Here is a 9027-nt window from a genome sequence, read left to right as displayed (position 1 = left end):
CCACGGCCAACGAGCCAGCGCCCATGCCCACCACGGCCAACGAGCCAGCGCCCATGCCCGCCACGGCCGGCGAGCCAGCGCCCATGCCTGCCACGGTCGGCGAGCCAGCGCCTGTAGCCTCGACCGTCCCCATGGCCACGTCCCATGTTGGCCGAGGACGCAAGAGAAGGAAGAGGGCCCCTTCTCCCCAGCCTCGTCTTGTGCTCAAGACCGCAGAGGTTCCCCCAGAGTCTTCCACGTCTCTACCGGGTTCTGCTCCGGCCCCAGAGTCTTCCACGGCTCTGCCGGGTTCTGCTCCGCCCCCAGAGTCTTCCATGGCTCTGCCGGGTTCTGCTCCGCCCCCAGAGTCTTCCACGGCTCTGCCAGCCTCTGCTCGCCCCTCAGAGCCCTCGCGGCCTCCGCCTCTCGAGTCTCCCAGGGCTCTTCCTCTCAAGCCTCCCAGGGCTCTTCCTCTCAAGCCTCCCAAGGCTCCTCCTCCCGAGCCTCCCAGGGCTCCTCCTCTCGAGCCTCTCAAGGCTTCTCCTCTCGAGTCTTTCATGGCTCCACCCCTCAAGCCTCTCACGGCTTCGCCTCTCGAGTCTCTCAGGGCTCCTCCCCCTCTCAAGCCTCTCAGGGCTCCTCCCCCTCTCAAGCCTCTCAGGGCTCCTCCTCCCCTCAAGCCTCTCAGGGCTTCTCCTCTCGAGTCTTTCAGGGCTCCACCCTTCAAGCCTCTCACGGCTTTGCCTCTCGAGTCTCTCAGGGCTCCGTCCCTCGAGTCTTTCATGGCTCCACCCCTCAAGCCTCTCACGGCTTCGCCTCTCGAGTCTCTCAGGGCTCCTCCTCCCCTCGAGCCTCTCAAGGCTCCGTCCCTCGAGTCTTTCATGGCTCCACCCCTCAAGCCTCTCACGGCTTCGCCTCTCGAGTCTCTCAGGGCTTCGTCTCTCGAGTCTTTCATGGCTCCCCCCCTCGAGCCTCTCGAGCCCTCCAGGGCCCCACCTCTAGAGCCTCTCGAGTCTTCCACGACCTTTTTCCCCGAGCCTCTCACGGCTCTACTCCCAGAGACTCCAGAGCTTCCTACGGCTCCGCCTCCCGAGCCTCCTACGGCTCCACCTCCCGAGCCTCCTACGGCTCTACCCCCCGAGACTACAGAGCCTGCCAGGTCGTCGCCTCGGGGACCTCCCACGGCGCCACCTCCATTGGCTCCACCTCCTGAGCCTTTCAGGCCTTCGCCCCTAAAGCCTCCTTTGGCTCCACCTCCAGAGCCTTCCAGAACCCCACCTCCAGAGCCGCCTACAGTGCCGCCTCTGATGGCACCGCCTTTCACGGCTCTTCCCTGGCCCCCTGACCCTGTCCGGTGGCCCCCTGACACTCTCCCTGTCCTGTGGCCTCTTACCTGGCCTCCTGACCCTGTTCCTGTCCGGTGGTCACCTTCCAGACCCCCGGACCCAGTCCCTGTCCTCCAGTCGCCTTCCAGACCCCCTGACCCAGCCTCTGCCCTATGGCTGCCCCCTAGATCTCCCGACCACCCGCCTGTCCGCTATGTTCCCCCTGACCTTGCCTTGAAACTGCCCATTGACCCCATGGACTGTCTCATTTCCCTCTGTGCCCCTTGGACTGCCCTCAATTTTGTTTGTGTGTTTTGTGGGTTGTCTGTTCAGGGTTTTTTGTTTGTTTGGTTCTTCCAGCACCACTTCCTCGCAACCGAGCGCGGCCGTCAGGAGCCGTCCGTTTTAGAGGGGGGAGTACTGTCATGAACCCCGCTCCTCTGCCCCATCCCCGCTTCGTCGCACACACACTCACTCCCTCGACCTCACAACCTCGCTCCGCCCCCTCGAGCTTTTCACGCTCTTTTTGCTCGCTCGAGCCCTCACGCCCACTTTGCTCCTACTCGCTCACATGCTCGTAGGCAATCTCCCTTCCTCGAGTTTCTCACACGTTTCCAATCCCCCAGAACATTATGACCACCTGCACTCGCGTCATCTGCACTCCTGCACATTAGTTTCACCTGCACTCGTCTCATCACCTGTCATTGTTTACACCTGCACCTTCCCCTATAAATACCACAGCACATCCGTTTCACGGGGTTGGTTATTGTATTTAGTTTCCGTGTCTTTGCCCCCGCTAGTCTCGTCTAGTTTTGAACTCCTCTTGTCCTCCTCTTAGCTTGCCAGCTCCCCTTGTTCCCCTGTCTTTTGCTCCCCACTAGTCCCGTCTAGTTACTCGATTCTGATTACCCCGGCTTTTTGACCCTACGCTACCCTGACCATTCTCCCTCTGGATTTTCCGTGCTGTACTTTTGTTTGCCTGCAAATAACGCAGTTTTGACATACATTGTGACTGTCTCATCTTGTGTGTGTGTGTGCGGGTTACAACGGTGTTGTTACGATACATTTAAACCTTAACCTGAACCTACCCATAAAGTCTAATCCACAAATTACATTGCTTTTGATTGTACTGTATATAAAATGGATGTAATACCATTATTTGCTAAATTAAATTTTTTTTCGATTGCTAAACGACAGTGAGCACAACTGGAGCTACATGTGCAAAACTCTAAGTACAGTCTGCACAGCAGCAGTTCATGTGGACCAAACTCTGTTCGTTTTTCATTGTTTGAACACAGTTTTCAAAACTCTACACACTTATCCCATGACTTTAACCGCAACCTGCACAACACTGTGGATTTACAGCACTTTGTTCAAATGCTAACACACTGCTGTCAAATCTGTGAACCACACATTCAAAACAGAATAGATTTCAGCCTTGTGCATGGCAAGAGAGAACATTAGATGTAATGTTGATGTGTGGCCTGATGCTAGAGAGAGGCAGGATTAGCCCTTCAATTATTTGTTGGAATTACAGTATGTACTTTTAGTTTCTACCTTTTTTTTCTCATTACTGTAATTCCGTAAATTACTACAGACTAATGAAGCAAACTGCTCATTTTCATTTACCTTAAAGAATTGTTATGTTCTAAAAATGTAAATAAATCATGTGAGAGAATGTCACTCTTTTCTTTGAAGAAAATATGACTTTGTATGAAGTCACTGAAATTGTTCAAACTGTAAAGATGAGAAGTTTGTATTTTGTGTATTGGTGTTTGATGCTAGTGTTTTTACTCTCAGTGTGTTCTCAGTGACAGTGTGTGTTATCTCAGTGAGGGTTGTGTGTAGTTTTTGGCTGCACTGAGCCTGTTTTGAGCCATGTGTTAAGAGTTGTGTTGCTTGGAATGAGTTTTGCAGGTGATGTGAACTGTTTAGCTCAGGTGACTGTTGGTAGTGCAGACTGTAGTTAGAGTTTTGCACATGTAGCTCCAGTTGTGCTCACTGTCGTTTAACAATCGAAAAAAACTGTAAGACACTTTATCTCAATACACACACATTTTGGTCATGTACCCACAGAACAACGCAGAGCTACAACCCCCACGTACAGGTATAGGGGTATATACTGTAGGTATAGGTACTTACCCAAACACTAAACCTAACAATGATTTTAGTAGTAAAATAACATTTGTGTCACACAAAAGATGTGGGATGAGGTGTTTGGGACGAGATAAGGGAAGCATACTACAGGTAATTGACATATATTGGTAATTTGTGATACATAAATATGTAATGAGTAACCAAATTTGTTCAGATGTTTCCTCTGAAACGGCGTGGTAGAGCGGGTCAGCCGCTAATCGCATGGCGTGCTAGTGCCTTGCATGGCAGCTCTGCTGTCATTGGTGTGTGTGTGTGTGTGTGTGTGTGAATGGGTGATTGGGACACAGTGTAAAGCGCTTTGGTAACCTCTAAGGTTAAAAAAGGTGCTATATAAGTGCAGACCATTTACCATATTACCATTTAAAATAAGGTGTTATCTCAAATTTGATGCCTGCATTGTATAGATTTGAAATTCTGTTTGTTGATTGGTTGGTCTTTATATTGGAATAAAAGCTGTACCTTTACTTACGAGCCAAGTTGTACAATATCTTGCAATTTTGCCATCTTGTAGGAATATTTACGAGTTGTCATCAGACTATGTTGAACTAAACATAGAAACATATAAAGAAAAGCCATGAAAGTGGTATTAGCAGCCCATGGCAGAACTGTGACTCATCATCATAAGAGAATCATTCTGTCATGAGACTTAGAATTACTTAAAATATTTGTGTGATCTTAAGATTGTGGTTGAATCTTTTTGTAGACTCATGTGAGGTATTGTTATAAACTTGGGGGAATCTTTCAGGGAAACCTAAAGTTTAGTGGCTTATACTCAAGGTCACAATTCTCTGATTCAAGAGAAGTGTGATATGGGATCAAACCCACAACATTCATGACACCATCCCAACACCTGAACCACTAAAGTAATCCACAAACACACAGCATGTAAAAGCCCATATGTGTGGATTACACTGACCCCATGTGATACATTGCTTTATTATTTATATAAAAGTTACAGACTACACTGGTAAATCTCTCTAAACCTGTCAAGAAATGTCTGGATCATAATTTTGCTTAAATAATGGTAATAATGATCATATATATTTTAGATAGCACCCTTCACAATACTCAAGGTCTCTTAAAGAAAATGAAGCTTATTTTTAAGACCAATAATATTTTATTCATATTAATATTTTTTTACATAATGTCATTATTTTAATAACAATTAAACATATTTCCTCACACTGATTGTTCCCATGGGAACGCTGATCACGCCACTAATTAGCGCTCTAGCAGCATCTGTCTCTCCAGTGATTCACTGCCCATTTAAGCCCTTCGTTGTGTCATGTTCTTTGCTAGATTGTTGTTTGGTGTTGAAGTAACTCACCTTACTCTCTCTGCCTAGCGTTGGTCATGTGTATCTGTTTTGGTTGCCCGTCTCTGTCCATACGTCAGAAGTGTGGTTGCCTTCCAGTATGCTGAACGCCTGTTCTCTTCATCCACATCTCTTCAACGGAGGATTCCTCACAAATCTGCTCCTGACTACCACAATGCATACACTCGCCTATGAACACACTCTTCACGAAGGATTCCTTACGGATTTGCTCACTGCGCGCTCGGCACACACTCATTGAAAGACACACCCATCACCTTCTACTGCAGTCAGTACTGGGATCTCCATACTTCACCTGGATCTGCTGAAGTTATAATCTATTGTTAATAAATCCTTTGAACTGTTCCTCTGCTCTTGGGTCTCTTTGTCTCGACATTGTGACAGAACAATCTAGCCAGTATGGACCCAGCGGAGGAATCTTCTCGCTCCGCTCTGTCTCAGCAGGGAGCCTTACTGGGATGTCAGCAGGATCAGATCTCCGATACTAACCGGGCTCTGGAGATGATGGTGTAGCAGCTCGCTGAGCTCACCTCTGTCGTTCAACAACTCTGCCAGCCTCCCGATTCCGGTTTCACCCAGGAAGTGCCCTCACCAGCTCCGGCGGTTCCCCATGTTTCCACACGCTCAGAGGCTTGCATCAACCCTCCAGCCTTGCTCTCAGGTAAGGCGGGGTCCTGCAGCACTTTCCTTTCACAATGTTCCTTGTTCTTCACGTTGCAGTCCTCTGCTTTTCTGCCGGAGACAATGAAGGTGGCATGTGCTATCACGCTCCTCACCGGAAGGGTTGATGAATGGCGAACAACAGCCATCCCTGTTGCTCTTAATTTCAAGCATTTTTCATGGAGCTACACTGGGTATTCGATCGTTCAGCACAAGGTCGTGAGGTGGTGAGGGTTTTATCCGGACTGTCTCAGGGAAATTGGTGGGTTGCAGACTATGCCATAGAGTTCCACATCCTTGCTGCATCTTGTGAGTGGAACGTTCACGCCAAGTGGGATCGGTTCCTGTATACGCTTTTATGACGACATCAAGGACAAAGTCTATCCCTTGGACCTGCCTTCCCGCTTCGACGACTTGGTGGATCTGGCCATCCGAGTGGATCAACATCTGGCCCTAGGCCACTGCCGCTGTTCGCCACCTACCAGGGTAGCTGACCACCATACCCAGTTCAAAGTTTCGGCCAGGTTACCAGAGTCAAGTCCGAGGCAGAGCCCATGCAGGTCGGTAGGGCTCAGATTTCTCATAAGGAGAAGCAGCGATGCCTCATTCAAGGACTCCGTTTTCATTGTGCCCGTCTTGGTAATTTCTCCATTTCCTGTCTAGGACACCCCTGGACAAAACCCCCAAATTACGCATGCTTCAGTACAGATCAACCAGTCACAACAGTCTCCGCATTGGTGTATTCCGGAGCCGATGGGAACTATATGGATTTCTACGTGGCAGCCAAGTGGCGAGTTCCGATGGTCCAGTTGTACGAACCTGTCACAGACCAACGTCATCACCCATTCCACCAAGCCAGTCACCTTTATCTCTGGAAATCATATGAGAGGGAGTGTGATTGCCTTCCAGTTTACTGTACGCCTGTTCTCTTTGTCCACATCTCTTCAACAGAGGATTCCTCATGCATCTGCTCCTGACTACCACAACGCATACACTCGCCTACGAACACACTCTTCGTGAAGGATTCCTTATGGATCTGCTCACTGCGCACTCATCGACAAACACACCCATCACCTTCTACTGCAGTTGGTGCCGGGATCTCCACACTTCACCTGGATCTGCTGATGTTATAATTTATTGTTAAAAAAATCCTTTGAACTGTACCTCTACTCTTGGGTCTCTTTGTCTTGCCATTGTGACAGAAGAGTTGACAGCATTTCAGTCTGGCGAGTTGTTCTTGTATGATTGTGCTGTTTTACATCCCAGCTGCGGTTTGAAGAATATCGGACAACAATTTCCTCAATGAATGTTTTTGGACAATCTGCGTTTTAATTAAGTTTAAGTTAACCTCAATCGACAGTATTTGTGGAGTAATTTATTTTCTTTAAAACTCTTTAAAATTGGGGGGGTGGTTAAAAGCAGAAATTTGAAGATTGTCAATGGACAATAAAAGGTTAGTAAGTGATTTTAACACACATATTATTTTACATCTTGTGGCTATACTTTTGAAACAGTTGGTATGTTACCATTTACAGACTGGTCGCTTTCTCTTCCATTGTAAGTGCCTCACTGCAACCTCGATATTTGCTTTTTCTTTTAAGAAAAGGAGGGACAAGTCGAAATCGTTTTTTATGGTAATCAACATTTTGCTTCTAATGCAGTCAGTTCAGCTTGTATTGAACCCAGAATATTCCTTTAATTAATTACTTAGCGAGTAATTACCATTTCTGTTGCTCATACTGTACATATGTAAGTTTAGGGATTTTACTATTCCCTAAGTGTTAAACGTCCCACACAACATGCTCTGTCTGTGCTACAGACATGAACGATTCCTCAAATCTTGCAGCTGTTTGAGAAGATGTGAGCTATTACTTTTCTAAGTGACTGGATTTATGATTTTCACATTGCAGGTGATAAAATGGGCAAAACAAAACAAAAATCACATGATGACTTAGACTTCTTGCGGTTATGCAAACAACTATGCACAGTAACCATAAAAGGTTGGTAAAACTCCAAGATCAAACTTATAGGATTTCAAATAAATTAGGATGTTTGTCTTTTCCAAGGTAAAACGTCTTATGTGCACACACCTATAGTCATCACCAAATGAATGAGGGGAATTTTTCGTTCGCAAATCCACGCCCTCGGGTGCTGCTTATCAAAGCAAAGAGAACTTACAACTTCACGTTAGGACATGAATTCGATAGGCCTTGCTCAAGCACTATGTGTCATTCTAATTAATGTGATATTCCCTGAACTTAAAAAAAAAAAACACAGAGAGGTCTGCCTCATTTTTTAGGTTGCCTGGAGCAGATTCTAGAATCTTTGTTCCCATGGAATCTAAGTTTGATTGACAAGGGCCTCTGTTTGATGTCACAGACCCTCCCTCAATTGGAGAGACAATTTCTGAAGAAACAGACTATTATCTGACAAAGATGTTGTAGTCATTCATTTGTCCTTTAGACTTGTGTAATTAGAAGATTCTTGATCAGTGAACTATAATTAATGCCAGATTGTGTTTCATTAATACAATACATACATGCTCATAACTCTTAACATATATCTAAATGAATAACTTAGTTACAGACCACTAAGTAAAAAGGTTTCTAGCTTATTTAGAAAATGTTAATGTACACCAAGATTGTTGGGGAAAAGGAGCCTGATCTCATGAAAATTATGTGACTTTGGTGACATTTATGATATAACTTTAGGTGGTTCCTTACTTGTATCATGGCAATTCCAAGGTAAAAAGTCCAATAAGTGGTGCTAAAAGTGAGTTAAATTTTCTCCCAAACAGATTTTAAAGGGGACCTATTATGCAAAATTCGCTTTTACATGGTGTTTGTACATAAATGTGAGTCGGCAGTGTGTGTACACATCCATCCTACAATGTTAAAAGTCCACTCACTCCTATTTCTTACATTTCTATTAATCAAAAACAGTGTTTCAAAATTAATGTTTTTCATCACGTTAGAGCAGGCCCCGCCCACGACTGGTGACGGACTGCACCCTATTATCATAGATCCTCCCCTGAGTGATCGACACACAGTCCGACATTTTTTTCAGCGCTGGAACAGATACAGTGAGCATTTTTAGATAACAATTACCATATTTATTATGGGAAACCTGCAAAACCATACAAATATATTCAATATAATAAGCTCTATCTGGATGGAGGCTGGAAAACTACTGGCTCGTCTATGGCACAATGTGAGTGCGCAGCTCCATCTGGTGGCCAGAATGAGAAAGGAAAATATATTTAACCAATTTCACTGTCAGGGAAGACAGATTTGAATATCACCATAAGTATGATTGTTCTTTATTTATATAGTCTTTCATCAAACCTCATAAATTTAAAGCTTAAAGGAACCACATAGAAGTAGTGTGTTTGTGATACACACATCATGTAGGTGTTTGTTGCATTACTTTGTAGCCTTAACTGACCAAATAGCTGCTTGTGCCATTAAATTAGAAGGATTAATGCATTATAAAAGTAATAAAAAGTAGGCCTATCACTTCATATCTGCTAAATGTTTTATTAAAATAAACAAATACAACTTTTGATTTATACAA

The sequence above is a fragment of the Xyrauchen texanus genome, chromosome 10 (assembly GCF_025860055.1).
Source record: "Xyrauchen texanus isolate HMW12.3.18 chromosome 10, RBS_HiC_50CHRs, whole genome shotgun sequence".
Lineage (NCBI taxonomy): Eukaryota > Metazoa > Chordata > Actinopteri > Cypriniformes > Catostomidae > Xyrauchen > Xyrauchen texanus.
Note: the sequence above shows the minus strand (reverse complement) of the source record.